The 13,567-nt window shown below is 39.1% G+C and overlaps 1 pseudogene; it reads left to right on the top strand.

Annotated features, from left to right (window-relative positions):
• The first annotated feature begins 8,069 nt into the window (after positions 1-8,069).
• LOC109439739 (olfactory receptor 7A10) lies at positions 8,070-8,999 on the top strand (annotated as a pseudogene).
• Positions 9,000-13,567: the final 4,568 nt, after the last annotated feature.

Here is a 13,567-nt window from a genome sequence, read left to right as displayed (position 1 = left end):
TATTTTTATTCTGTGAATATATACAATATTCTGTATGCTGTGCTTTGCATCTCTGTGACTATTTTGTAAATATCAATTTGTGTTTCTTAATCCCTTCACTTTCTTTACACAGCCCCACAACCCTCACCTTTCTGGCAACCATCACTTTGTTTTCTGTAAATTGAGTCTGTTTTTGTTTTGTTTATTTTTCTCTTTACACTCCACGCATAAATGAGATCATATGGTATTTGTGATTCTCTGTCTGACTGTTTTACTTAGCATAATACCCTCTAGGTCCATCCACGTTGTCACACATGGTAAGATTTTTTTTTTTTTATGACCACGTAATAATCCATTGTACATACGTACCACATCTTCTATATCCAGTCACAACAGATGAGCACTTAGGTTGCTTACATATTGGCTATTGTAAACAGTGTTGCAGTGAGCATAGGGGTTTGTATAACTTTCCTAATTAGTGTTTTGGATTTCTTTGAATCAACACTAGCAGTGGAATTGCTGTGGTCCATATTGGCTGCACAAATTTTCAATCCTATTGACAGTACACGAGGGTTCTTTTTTTCTCCACGTTCTCAGCAGCACTTGTTGCTTATTGATGTATAACAGCCATTGTGACACGTGTGAGTTGCTGTCTCATTGTGGTTTTAATGTGATGATTAGTGACCTTGACCGTCTTTTTATAACTATTGGCCATCGGTGTGTCCTCTGGAGAAATGTCTATTCAGGTCCTCTGCCCTTTTTAAATGAGATGGTTCGTTGTTTTCAGTTTGAGTTGTATGAATTGTTTATAAATTTGGGATATAACCCTTATCTGATGTATATTTGGCTAATGTATAGTCCCAATCAGTAGGTTGTCTTTTTTTGTTGTTGATGGTTTTCATTGCGGTTCAAAAAGCTTTTAGTTGGGTGTAGTTCTACTTGTTTATTTTTTGTTTTGTTTCCCCTGCCTAAGGAGATGTATCAGAAAACAAATATTACTCAGAGCAATCTCAGAGAATTTACTGCCTATGTTTTCTTCTAGGAGTCTTATGGTAGTAAGTCTTACATTTAAGTGTTTCATCCATTTTGAGTTTATCTAGTGTATGGTGTAAGAACGTGTTCCAGTTTCATATTTTCCCATATATGTAAGTTTTCCAATACCTTTATTGCAGAGATTGTCTTTACCTCACTGTATATCTTGCCTCACTTTCATAGACAAACGACCATGTAAGTGTGGGTTTATTTCTGTCCTCTTTGTTCTATTCCATTGAATTATGTGTCCTTTGAATGGGAGAATATTTTTGCACAGTGCCTCTGATAAGGGAATAATATCCAAAATATACAAGGAACTCATGCAACTTAACAACAAAGAAACAAACAACCCAATTGAAAAATTGGCAGAGGACCAGAAGAGACATTTCTCCAAAGACGACATACAACTGGCAAATAGACATATGAAAAAATGCTCAACATCACTAATCATCAGAGAAACAAATAAAAACCACAATGAGATATCATAAGTCAGAATGGCTATCATCAACAAGACAAATAGTAACAAGTGTTGGAGAGGCTGTAGAAAGAATCATACACTGTTGGTAGGAATACAGAATGGTGCAGCCATTATGGAAGGCAGTGTGGATGTTCCTCAAAATTACAATAAATTACATGAAACGCAATCTCTCCTGGGTATCTACCTAAAATATCTGAAAACACTTATAGATAAAGACATTCCAATGTTCATTGCAGCTTTGTTTAGTCAAGATATGGAAACAACAAATGTCCTTGATAGATGAATGGATAAAGAAGTTGTGGTATATATAAAATGGAATACTGTTCATAAGAAAAGATGATATAGGAACATTTGTGACAACATGGATGGATCTTGAGAATATAATGCCAAGAAATAAGTCAGACAGAAAAGCAGAGAACCATATGATTTCACTGATATGTGGTATATAAACCAAAACAACAAAGAACAAGACAAACAAATGAGAAACAGAAACTCATAGACACAGACAATAGTTTAGTTTTCCAGAGGGTTAGATGTGGAGATAAGATCAAATATATGGTGATGGAAGGAGAACTGACTTTGAACACACAATTATTTATAGATGATGTAAGAATTGTACAATGAAATCTATGAATTTTACTAACAATTGTCAATAAACATTAATTTTAAAGAGTTGTGTCCTTTTCAGTTATGCTGCTTTCATCACTGTAGCCTTGCAGTGTAGCTTGATATCAGGTAACATGACATCTCCAACTTGGTTCTTTGTCAAGAGTGCTGTGGTGCTTCATGGTCTTCTGTGGTCCCATATCAATTTTAAGATTGTTCTAGTCCTTGAAAAATGCAAAGTTAATATTTGGAAATCAGTTGAATTTTTTTTTAATTAAATTTATTGGGGTGACTAGGAGAGTATGAACGTATGTAAAGTGCCTCGCATATAGTCAGGCACAAAAAAATGGTTCTGAGATCATTACGAGCAGATTTTACAAAAATAACTCACATAAGAAATTATTTGAAAAGCAACCTCATGCTGTGTTCTAGATTCAAAGCCCAGAGAATGCATTCTGCTGGACATTGTTCTCTGCAGTCCTGGACTGAGCTCCCTGTTTGGTCATCAGGAGACGCTTCAAACCTTTAATTTTCTGTGAAACATTGCTAGGCTTATTGTACTATGCTTGCAAAAGCAGAATTTGGGGACACATTGAAACAAAACAAAAAGATACCATGTCATCAAACCCTCACTTCACCAGAAAGCTAAATTAACCAGAAAAACCTTTTCTGAAAATTCTAGTGTTTCTGGTTTTATTGAAATTTATTGAACATGAGGCTGAACAATAACATTACTACACGCGGCTGGAGCACAGATCATTTTTAAAAACATTATTCATGTTTTAAGCTGATTTATAAAACCATTAAAGCCGTCTAGACTATTATGTGATTAATCGAGGCAGCATTATTCATGTAGCTCCAAAGATACATACTGAGGGGGTGTGAAAAAATGTACATATTTTATGAGATGTTATCTATGTATCACATTTCAAAATTGAATTTAATTACAGTAGCAACATGTAGTATGGCATTTGCTCAAAAGATGGCATTAATCAAATGAATGCCAGCATCATTCATTGTATTACTATTTTAATACAGTTTTTCCTTTCTTAATGCGTGTATATTTTTTTGGAACCCTTTGCATGTCCACAAACTGATGAGTAGAAAAACCAAATGTGATATATACACACAGTTGAATTTTATTTAGCAGTAAATAATTTTAAAAAATGAACTACTGGAAAAAAAAAAAAAAAAAACACAGCAAAAAAACCCAGTGAAGCCCATGGGATATGCCAGTGGCATAACATATTTTTTTAACGTTTTTATTATGACAATTTTAAACATAGAGGAAAAGAGAAAGACTAGCACAGTGATCACCTCTATGTTCATCACCTACATTTGACACATAGCATTTGTATTATTTGCTTTATCTGCATTACATTTCTGCTAGGAGGCATTTGAAAGCACACAGTAGGACATTCATTGAAATACTATGAAAGTGTTGTTTCATGTCAACTTTCCTCTGTCGGCACTATTGCACTTGGGAACATCAGCAACACTTCCTGATATTTAATATTTAATTCACATTCAAATTTCTCCTGGGGAAAGTTTTGAGACAAAGTTCTGTCCCCGCGTTGGTATTATTTCATATTATATGAAAGCAATTATCACTAAGGATCTAAACCACCACTTTACTAGTGAAAAGTACTGAAGAAATACACGGGGTTCCTGCCCTCAAGTTGCTGGAAGGAGCTCTGATGGGGCAAAAACACCCGTGTGCGACCCCGAGATGAGAAACGGGCCTCGATGGAGGGCAAGCCCAACGTAGAGCTTCATTAGCAGCGGGTCTGCATGCAGCTCCGTGTCTTCCTGCATCATCAGCGAGAGGGCCTTTGGGGCTCAACAGGCAGAATGGGTGGTGCCAGCAAACATGGAGTCACAGTCAGACTTGAGTGATATGTGCCTCACGTTCCTTTGCATGGCACTTAGTAAATAGTGATTTTAAACATAGCCCCCGTTTTCACAAAGGTCAATGTGGAGCTGCGGGGAGAGCAAGAATGTTCCTGAAATAGTAATAAAATTGGAGGAGAGGGCTCAGTGACCATAGGGTTAGGGTGGTGGAGAAACAGCCCAGCAACATCTGGGGATTTTCAAAGACATTAAGGCAAAACTGTCCAACAGAACTTTCAGCGAGGGACATATTCTATGTCTGCACTGTCTAATGTGGTAGCTGCTGTATTGAGGCTGCTATGGCTGGGGAACTGAATTTTATTTTATTTTATATTAATTACAATTTTTAAGTAGTCTCATGTACCTAGTGGCTACTGTGTTGTATAGCACAGCTCTTAGCTCCCAAGAGAAATGTCCCTCAGGCCATTGAAATCCAAGAGGATTTCAGCAAGACTCACAGTGTTCACCAGACCAGCAGTAGTAACGGGGGACCATAAGACCCAATGTGGTTCACCTTCTATCCATCCCTGAGACCATTTTTCTAATACAAGTTCTGTTTTTATGTTTGTGCCTCTTCTCTACTAACGTTCGGAGACAAAATTATGACAGTTGTTTTAAGAAAATAGTGTAAAGATGAAAATGTCATCCACTGGGGAGAACTACTTTCCTAATTGATTTTGCCTTTTAGGAGGTTGGAGCTTTGTATGTTGAATTGAAAAAAAAAAATAAAACAAGATCTATCACCGTCGAAGGCTTCCAATATTCATATCGTGTAATTCTAATAAATGCAGTCGAGACTCAGGATACTCAGACTAATGTCCTTTTAAAACAGGGAGATGAAGCACATGAAGAAATAAAACCCAAATTCACTTGTCTTCTAACCAGGTCTCCTGGGATCAGAGATTCATTAGGAAAAATTTCCTTTCTGTTTATTCCAGAGGCCCCGGGGGAAATCGGATGCTCAGCAGTGGGAATAAGAAGAGGGAACTTTGCCTGATGAGCAGATACACAGAGCACTGTAACGCTCCTCTGTGCGGTCCCTCAGTTTGTACCACGTTGGTGGACAGGACCTGGGTGTTGCGTTTGACTCCTGAGCTGGCTGTGAACTGATGCTTCACTCCTTCCTGCTGTCTCATGTGGGGACAGAGCTTCAGTCTCCGTCATGAACCTTCCGGGGAGTAATTCTGGCTTCCACACAGAGTCCTCGCTCTCAGAGACCCCATCCAGGTGAGTCTGAGAGCCCAGCAGGTACTGAAGGAAAGGGTCAGAGAGGTCAGAAGCTGAGAACACTTACCTGAGTCACTGTGACCCTAACAGCCCAGCCAGGAGACTAGAGATCTCCGTGTCAGTGTTCTTGGGTTATTAATGGATTTATAACTAATTAATTTAATAAATTAATAAGGATGCTTGAATCTTCCATAAAGGGACCATATAACAATTAAATGATGGGCATAGATGTACCATTAAGTGACCCTGTAGAATGAGTGAGATGCATAAAATGGTTGCAGTACAATGAAAACATCAGAGCAGTTTGCTGTTGGGGAGTAGGAGAATAGTGTTAGGTGTGGAGGCTGCAGTGAAGTCACTGTATGAAATTTCTAAGATGGAGTGTATTTGAGCATGTTTTGCATTCACTGGAAAGATCCAGGCCAGTGGAGGTAGGAACTACCTTGCAACAGCTGTTCTTGAGACATGCAATGCAGTATCTTCTCTCATGCTGGGTATTCACGTGGAAAAGTTATTTAATAAGTAGAAAGAGGAATACCAAATAGTTTTACTTTGAATTATATCATTCCTTGCGAGGCTGCCTGTATTTTGGTTTGTTGCTTGTTTACTTTCTCTGTTGGAACAGTTAGTAGATTCTAGCACATTCAGCCTTTTCCCCCTGGTGGTCATTGTCTTCTGTATTTTTAATGAGAAATTCTGTCATGCACTGGGGAGTATAAATTGAGGAATGATCAGCTTTTAGGCAAAGAGTACACAGTGCTGAGGACAAATACTTCAGTGATAGAGACATGAAGGTCACCCTTGTACCTTAAATCTAAATGCCACAAAGCATTGTAGTCAGACCACGTTTACATTTATGCAATGAGGATTTCAGTGTATCAGCTAATGGGGTGGAATACCTTCATCTTGATTTAAAAGTTCTTTTCTACTTCATGTGGGTTTTCAAATACAATGCTCTCACCCAGGGGAAGCTAATGAATGAACGGAGAGGCTTCAACTCAGTCCCCTCCTCAAATTTTATTGAATAAATGTCTGTATAGATTCTATTGCTGTTGTAAATTATTCCCGTACTAGTTGATTTAAACAAACAAATATATGCTCTTACAGTTCTGGATGTAAAACCCGAAATGAGTCACATGGGCTGATATCAAGATGTCTCCTGGCTGGGTTCCTTCTAGAGGCTCAGGTGAAATGCTGTTTCCCTTCCTATTTCAGTTTGTATTCTGGCCCCTGCCTTTCCTGGCTCATGGCCATTCCTCCGCCTTCAAAGCCAGCAGTTTAGCTTCTTCATCTTGTCTCTCGCTTCTACCTTGAGGACCATTGTGGTTACGTTCCTCCCACCTGGATGACACTGGGTCATCTTCTTAACGTCAGCCGGTTAGCAAGCCTGTCCCATCTTCCACCCTAATCCTCCCTTGCTATAAAAATATCAAATGCAAAGGCACTGGGGATAGAGTGTGGACATATTTTGGAGGCTCTATTCTGCTCACCACAAAGTCTCTTAAAAGTGTATTATTGGGGTGGCCGCTTAGCTCTGTTAGTTAGAGTGTTCTGCTAATAACATCAAGATTGCCGATTCGATCGCCGCTGCCCCCTCCTTGCAGAAAAAAACGTGTGTTATTATGTGTCACTCAGGGGCTCTTATATAAGAGAAATGAACACAGAATTTATTACAGTTTCTGGAATATGTGAGCACACTAATTGCTTTAATAATACATGCAAAGAAATATTTGATTCAGAAAACCTGAAACTGCCTGCCCCTGACTCTGACACAGGACCTCACCTGCTCCTCAGAGCGGGGGCCACACACCAGGAGCTGCAGCATCAACAGCCCCGGGAGCCAGTTAGAAATGCAGACTCTCTGAGCCCCCAGGCCCTGCTGACTCAGATTCTGCATCTGGTAGGATGCTGTTGATCGTAGGCACATACAGGTTGAATGATGGTCTTGACTGGGTTTGCTCACCTTCTCTTTGTTGACTTGGGTGCTAAATAATGGTTGGGTGTGGGTGTTTTCCTGGGGACTGTAGGTGTTATCAGGATTCATTCAGGCAATGCCAGGTACCCCAGGCACAAAATCATTTCTGGGTGAGAAACACTGCCGGGAAGCAGCCTGAAAATATATAATAATCAAGGCCCATCAGATATTGTGATATTCACTTTGGAAAGGTCGCTAAACTCCTTCTTCTCCACCCCAGGGCCTTTGAACTGGCTATTCTTCTTCTAGATACACACGCATCCACGTTACCTTGCCTCTCCCTACCTTTCTTCACTGAGGTCTCTGTTCAAATGTCACCATGTTGCAGGTCTTGACTAAATGCCCATGAAAAAGAGAACTCACTAGTCACCACTTTTTTAAGACTTTCTTTTCTTTTCTTCATATGATCTGTCACCATCTGAAACACTATCTATTTTTATTGTTAGCTTGCATATTTTTTCTCCTTCATTGACTTGTTGAATGCCTGTTTTTCAGAACTCTGATACTCACACTAGATAGTAGTATTAGGTTGGTGCAAAAGTAATGGTGGTTTAAAAGGTTAAAATAATTGCAAAACCACAATTACTTTTGCATCAGTTAATACCTAAAATAGGGTGATCACTCAATTTATATTCCTGAAATACATGAAGAATTTCTCATGAAAACTACAGTACATGACACCTTTGGTAAGAAGCAGATTGGGACAAAAATTCCTAATCTGAGATGGCACAGGACCACTGGAAGAAACAAGATCCATAGAAAAATATTGAAATTAATTACTTGGCTGCAAAATAGAAATTGTAACGTTAGAGCATCTGAGTATGTGTATTTGAATGAAAATTACTCATGTGATTTTCCTGTCTTGGAAGTCATGTCTTCCTCATGGAACCAGAGAATCTTACAAGAGTTTCAGAATTTGTTCTCCTGGGACTTTCAGAGGAGCCAGACCTGCAGCCCCTCCTCTTTGGGCTTTTCCTCTCCATGTACCTGATCACTGTGTTAGGAAACCTGCTCATCGTCCTGGCCGTCAGCTCAGACTCCCACCTGCACACGCCCATGTACTTCTTCCTCTCCAACCTGTCCTTTGTGGACATCTGTTTCACCTCCACCACCGTCCCCAAGATGCTGGTGAACATCCAGACACAGAGCAAAGTCATAACCTATGAAGACTGCATAACACAGATGTACTTTTTTATACTCTTTGTAGTGTTGGATAACTTCCTCCTGACCGTGATGGCCTATGACCGCTTCGTGGCCATCTGTCACCCCCTGCACTACATGGTCATCATGCACCCCCGGCTCTGTGGACAGTTGGTTCTGGTGTCCTGGATCATGAGTGCCCTGAATGCCTTATTACAAAGCTTAATGGTGCTGAGACTGTCCTTCTGTGCAGACTTGCAAATCCCCAACTTTTTCTGTGAACTTAACCAGATGATCCAACTTGCCTGTTCTGACACCTTTGTTAATACCCTGGTGTTGTATATTGTAACTGTGCTACTAGGTGGCGGTCCCCTGACTGGGATCCTTTACTCTTACTCCAAGATTGTTTCCTGCATACGTGCAATGCCCTCTGCTCAGGGGAAGTATAAAGCATTTTCTACCTGTGCGTCTCACCTCTCGGTTGTCTCCTTATTTTATTTAACAATCCTGGGCGTGTACCTCAGCTCTCCTGCTGCCCACAATGCACACTCTAGTGCTACAGCCTCGGTCCTGTACACAGTGGTCACACCCATGCTGAACCCCTTCATCTACAGTCTCAGGAATAAAGATATAAAGGGGGCTCTGAAAAGATCCATTGTGATGACAGTATAAAAGGGACAATCGTCCTGACTGAAAAAATGCCCTTGGTTTCATAGCTCCAAGTCTAAAACCAGACATTGTGATTCTTTAATCTGACTATGTTTGTGGAATTTCCTTCTTTTATTTATATTCTGGAATTTCCTTTGGTTTGATTTCAACTTCTGCATATAATTTTTAAAATTTATTCATTTTTTTATATTATAGATGACATTCAATATTATTTTATATTAATTTCAGGAGTGCACTTTGGTAGTTAGACATTTATATAATTTATGTAGTGATCCCCCCATTAGTCTGTACCTCCTGGCATTATGTATAGTTGCTGCAATATTATTTACTATGTTCTGTATGCTGTGCTTTATATCCCTGTGACTATTTTGTAAATATCAATTTGTATTTCTTAATCCCTTCACTTTTTTCCCAGCCCCACAACCCTCACCTTTCTGGCAACCATCAATTAGTTCTCTGTAAATCGGAGTCTGTTTTTGTTTTGTTTACTTTTGTCTTTAAATTTCACTGTAGCAGCGAGATCATGTGGTATTTGTCTTTCTCTCTCTGGCTTGTTTTACTTAGCATAATACCCTCAGGTCCACCCATGTTGTCACAAATGGTAAGATTTCGTTCCTTTTTATGACCATGTAATAATCCATTGTATATATGTGCCACATCTTTATCCAGTCGTCAACTGATGAGCACTTAGGTTGCTTACATGTTTGGCTGTTATTAATAGTGGTGCAGTGAGCATAGGGGTTCACATATCTTTCCTAATTAGTCTTTTGGATTTCTTTGGATAATTACTCAGAAGGGGAGTTGCTGTGGTCCATATTGGCTGCATCAATTTTCAATCCCACCGACAGTGTACGAGAGTTCCTTTTTTCTCCACGTCCTGACCAGCACTTGTTGCTTATTGATTTACAACAGCCTTCTGACATGTGTGGGTTGATATCTCATTGCTGTTTTAATTTGATGATTAGTGACCTTGACCATCTTTTTATACCTATTGGCCATCGGTGTGTCCTCTTTGGAAAAATGTCTGTTCAGTCCTCTGTCCTTTCTCAATGGGATTGTTTGTTGTTTTGAGGTTGAGTTGTATGTATTCTTTATAAATTTGGGATATAACCCGTATCCGATTTGTCACTGGTGAATGTCTTCTCCCAATCAGTAGGTTGTCTTTTCCAATCAGTAGGTTGTCTTTTCTTTTGTTGATGGTTTTCACTGCTGTTCAAAAAAGTTTTAGTTGGATGTAGTTCCACTTGTTTATTTTTTGTTTTGTTTCTCTTGCCTAAGGAGATATATCAGAAAAGAAATGTTACTAAGAACAATGTCAGAGAAATTACTGCCTGTGATTTCTTCTTGGAGTTTATGTTTCCAAGTCTTATATTTAAGTCTCCCATCCATTTTGAGTTTATTCCTGTATATGGTGTAAGAAAGTGTTCCAGTTTCATATTTTTGCATGTATATGTCCAGTTTTCCCAATACCATTTATCTAAGAGATTGTCTTTACCTCACTGTATATTCTTGCCTCGTTTCATACACAAAGGACCGTGTAAGTGTGGGATTTTTCTGGGCCCTTTATTCTATTATATCGAATTAGGTGTCTGTTTTTATGCCCGTACTGTGCTGTTTTCATCACTGTAACCTTGTAGTACAGCTTGATATTAGGTGACACAATATATCCAACTTGCTTTTTTCTCAAGAGTGCTGTGGTTATGCATGGTCTTTTGTGGTTCCATATCAATTATAAGATGATTTGTTCTAGTCCTGTGAAAAATGCAAAGTTAATATTTAGAAATCAGTTCAATTTTTATACACTAATAGTGAACTATCAGAAAGAGAAATAAAGAAAACAGTCTCATTTATAATTGCATCAAAAAATTCTTAGGAATAAATTGGACCAAGGAGGGAATAAACCTGTACTCAGAAACTATATGACACTGAAGAAAGAAATTCAAGAACATACAATAAATGGAAGCCAATATTGTGGTATCGGAGAGGAGAAATTAACATCTTAAAATGTCCATACTGCGCCAGCCTTGTGGCTCAGGCGGTTGGAGCTCCGTGCTCCTAACTCCGATTCCATATGGGCCAGCGGGCTCTCAACCACAAGGTTGCCAATTCAATTCCTCAAGTCCTGCAAGGGATGGTAGGTTCCACTTACTGCAACTAAGATTGAACATGGCACCTTGAGCTGAGCTGCCTTCTGGATGGCTCAGTTGGTTGGAGTACAGTACTAACAACACCAAGTTCACCAGTTCAATTCTCACATGGGCCAGTGAGCTGCGCCCTCCACAACTGGATTGAAAACGACTTGACTTGGAGCTGATGAGTCCTAGAAAAACATGCTGTTCCTCAATATTCCCCATTAAAAAAATTAAATATATATATATATATATATATATATATATATATATATATATATATATATATGAAAGAAATTACTTTATCATCCGTGGACAACTTCACCTCCTTGAAACTCTTCAGTTTTCTCAGTTGTGAAATGTGTATAATAAAAGTATCTTTTCCATAGATATTTGAGAATATTGAATGAGAAAATAATTTAAAAGAGCTTAATGGTATCTGTCATTTATTATGTCTCTATAAATACTGCAATTATTATTCTGTTCAGGAGGTGAACAAGTGTACATAGGTGGTAATCAGCTTGCTTCCCAGAAGTTATGCAGGAATTTGGTAGCATGTCAACTGGCCCTGGAAGGAGACTGTGAAAACAAATCAAATCACTTACTCCTGAATCTGCAGAATTATCTGTTCAGAGAGGCCGTTACATGTGCAGGTTGGCACCAAGCAGCAGAATAGAAGGAACAGACCTGGAAGACAGACCTGATTACAATGCAGGTGCGTGTGCTGTGTGGCCAGAGCAGTGCAGGGCCACCATCTTCACTGGTGTGACACCTGTCCGCCAGGAGTCTGTGAGCCTAGGAGAGTATGAACGTTTATGTAAAGTGCCTCGCATATGGTTAGGCCCAAAAAAATGGTTCTGAGATCATTTGGAGCAGGTTTTACAAAAATAACTCTCATAAGGAATTACTTGAAAAGCAACCTCCTGCTGTGTTCTAGATTCAAAGCCCAGAGAACGCATTCTGCTGGACATTGTTCTCTGCAGTCCTGGACTGAGCTCCCTGTTTGGTCATCAGGAGACCCTGCAAACCTTTAATTTTCTGTGAAACATTGTTAGGCTTATTGTACTATGCTTGCAAAAGCAGAATTTGGGGACACAGTGAAACAAAACCAAAAGGTACCATGTCATCAAATCCTCACTTTACCCGAGGCTAAATTAACCGGAAGAACCTTTTCTGATAATTCTAGGTTTTCCAGTTTTATTGAAATTTATTAAACCTGAGGCTCTACATAAAATTACTACATGCGGTCAGATGAGAAGTCATTTAGAAAAAAACATTATTCATGTTTTAAGCTTATTTATAAAACCGTTGAAGCCTGTATAAACTGGTATGCGAATAATCAAGGCAGCTTTATTCATGTTACTCCAAAGAATACATACTGGGGGGAGAACAGGGGTGCCAAAAAATGTACATATTTTAAGAGATGTTATCTCTGTATTACTTTTTGAAGTTGAATTGAATTGCAGTAGCAATGTATAGTATGACGTTTGCTCAAAAGATGGCCTAAAAGAAACGAATGCTCGAAGTATTCATTGTGTTACTATTTTAATACAGTTTTTTCCTCTCTTAACGTGTATAGATTTTTAGGGGATCCTCTGTATGTCCACAAACTGGTGAGTATGTAAACAAAATGTGATGTAGCCGTGCAGTCGACTGCTATTTAGAAATAAACAATAAAAAGTAATGAACTACTAAAAAAACAAAAAGCAAAAAACCTACCGAAGCCCATGGTATATACCAGTGGTGTGACGTAATTTTTCACCCTTTTTATTAGGACAATTTTAAACATAGAGAAAAAGTGAAAGACTAGTACAGTGATCACCTCTATGTTCATCACCTACATTTAACATATAACATTTATGTTATTTGCTTTATCTGCATTACATTTCTGCGAGGAAGCATTTGAAAACACATCGAACAACATTTCTTTGAAATGCTACGCATGTGTTGTTTCATGTCAACTTTCCTCTGTCAGCACTATTGGACTTGGGAACATCGGCAAGAACTTCCATATATTTAATATTTAATTCACATTCAAATTTCCCAGAGGAAAATTTTGAGACAAAATCCTTTCCCCGCGTTGGTATAATTTCTTATTATATAAAAGCAATCATCACAAAGCATCTAAACCAACTTGTGAAAAGTACTGAAGAAATACAGGGGGTTACTGCCCTCAAGTTGCTGGAAGGAGCTCTGATGGGGCAAAAACACCCGTGTGCGACCCCGAGATGAGAAACGGGCCTCGATGGAGGGCAAGCCCAACGTAGAGCTTCATTAGCAGCGGGTCTGCGTGCGGCTCCGTGTCTTCCTGCATCATCAGCGAGAGGGCCTTTGGGACTCAATAGGCAGAATGGGTGGCGCCAGCAAACATGGAGTCACAGTCAGACTTGAGTGATATGTGCCTCACGTTCCTTTGCATGGCACTTAGTAAATGGTGATTTG

This window comes from Rhinolophus sinicus, linkage group LG07 (genome assembly GCF_036562045.2).
Source record: "Rhinolophus sinicus isolate RSC01 linkage group LG07, ASM3656204v1, whole genome shotgun sequence".
NCBI lineage: Eukaryota > Metazoa > Chordata > Mammalia > Chiroptera > Rhinolophidae > Rhinolophus > Rhinolophus sinicus.
Note: the sequence above shows the minus strand (reverse complement) of the source record. Positions and strands in the feature narration are given on the sequence as shown.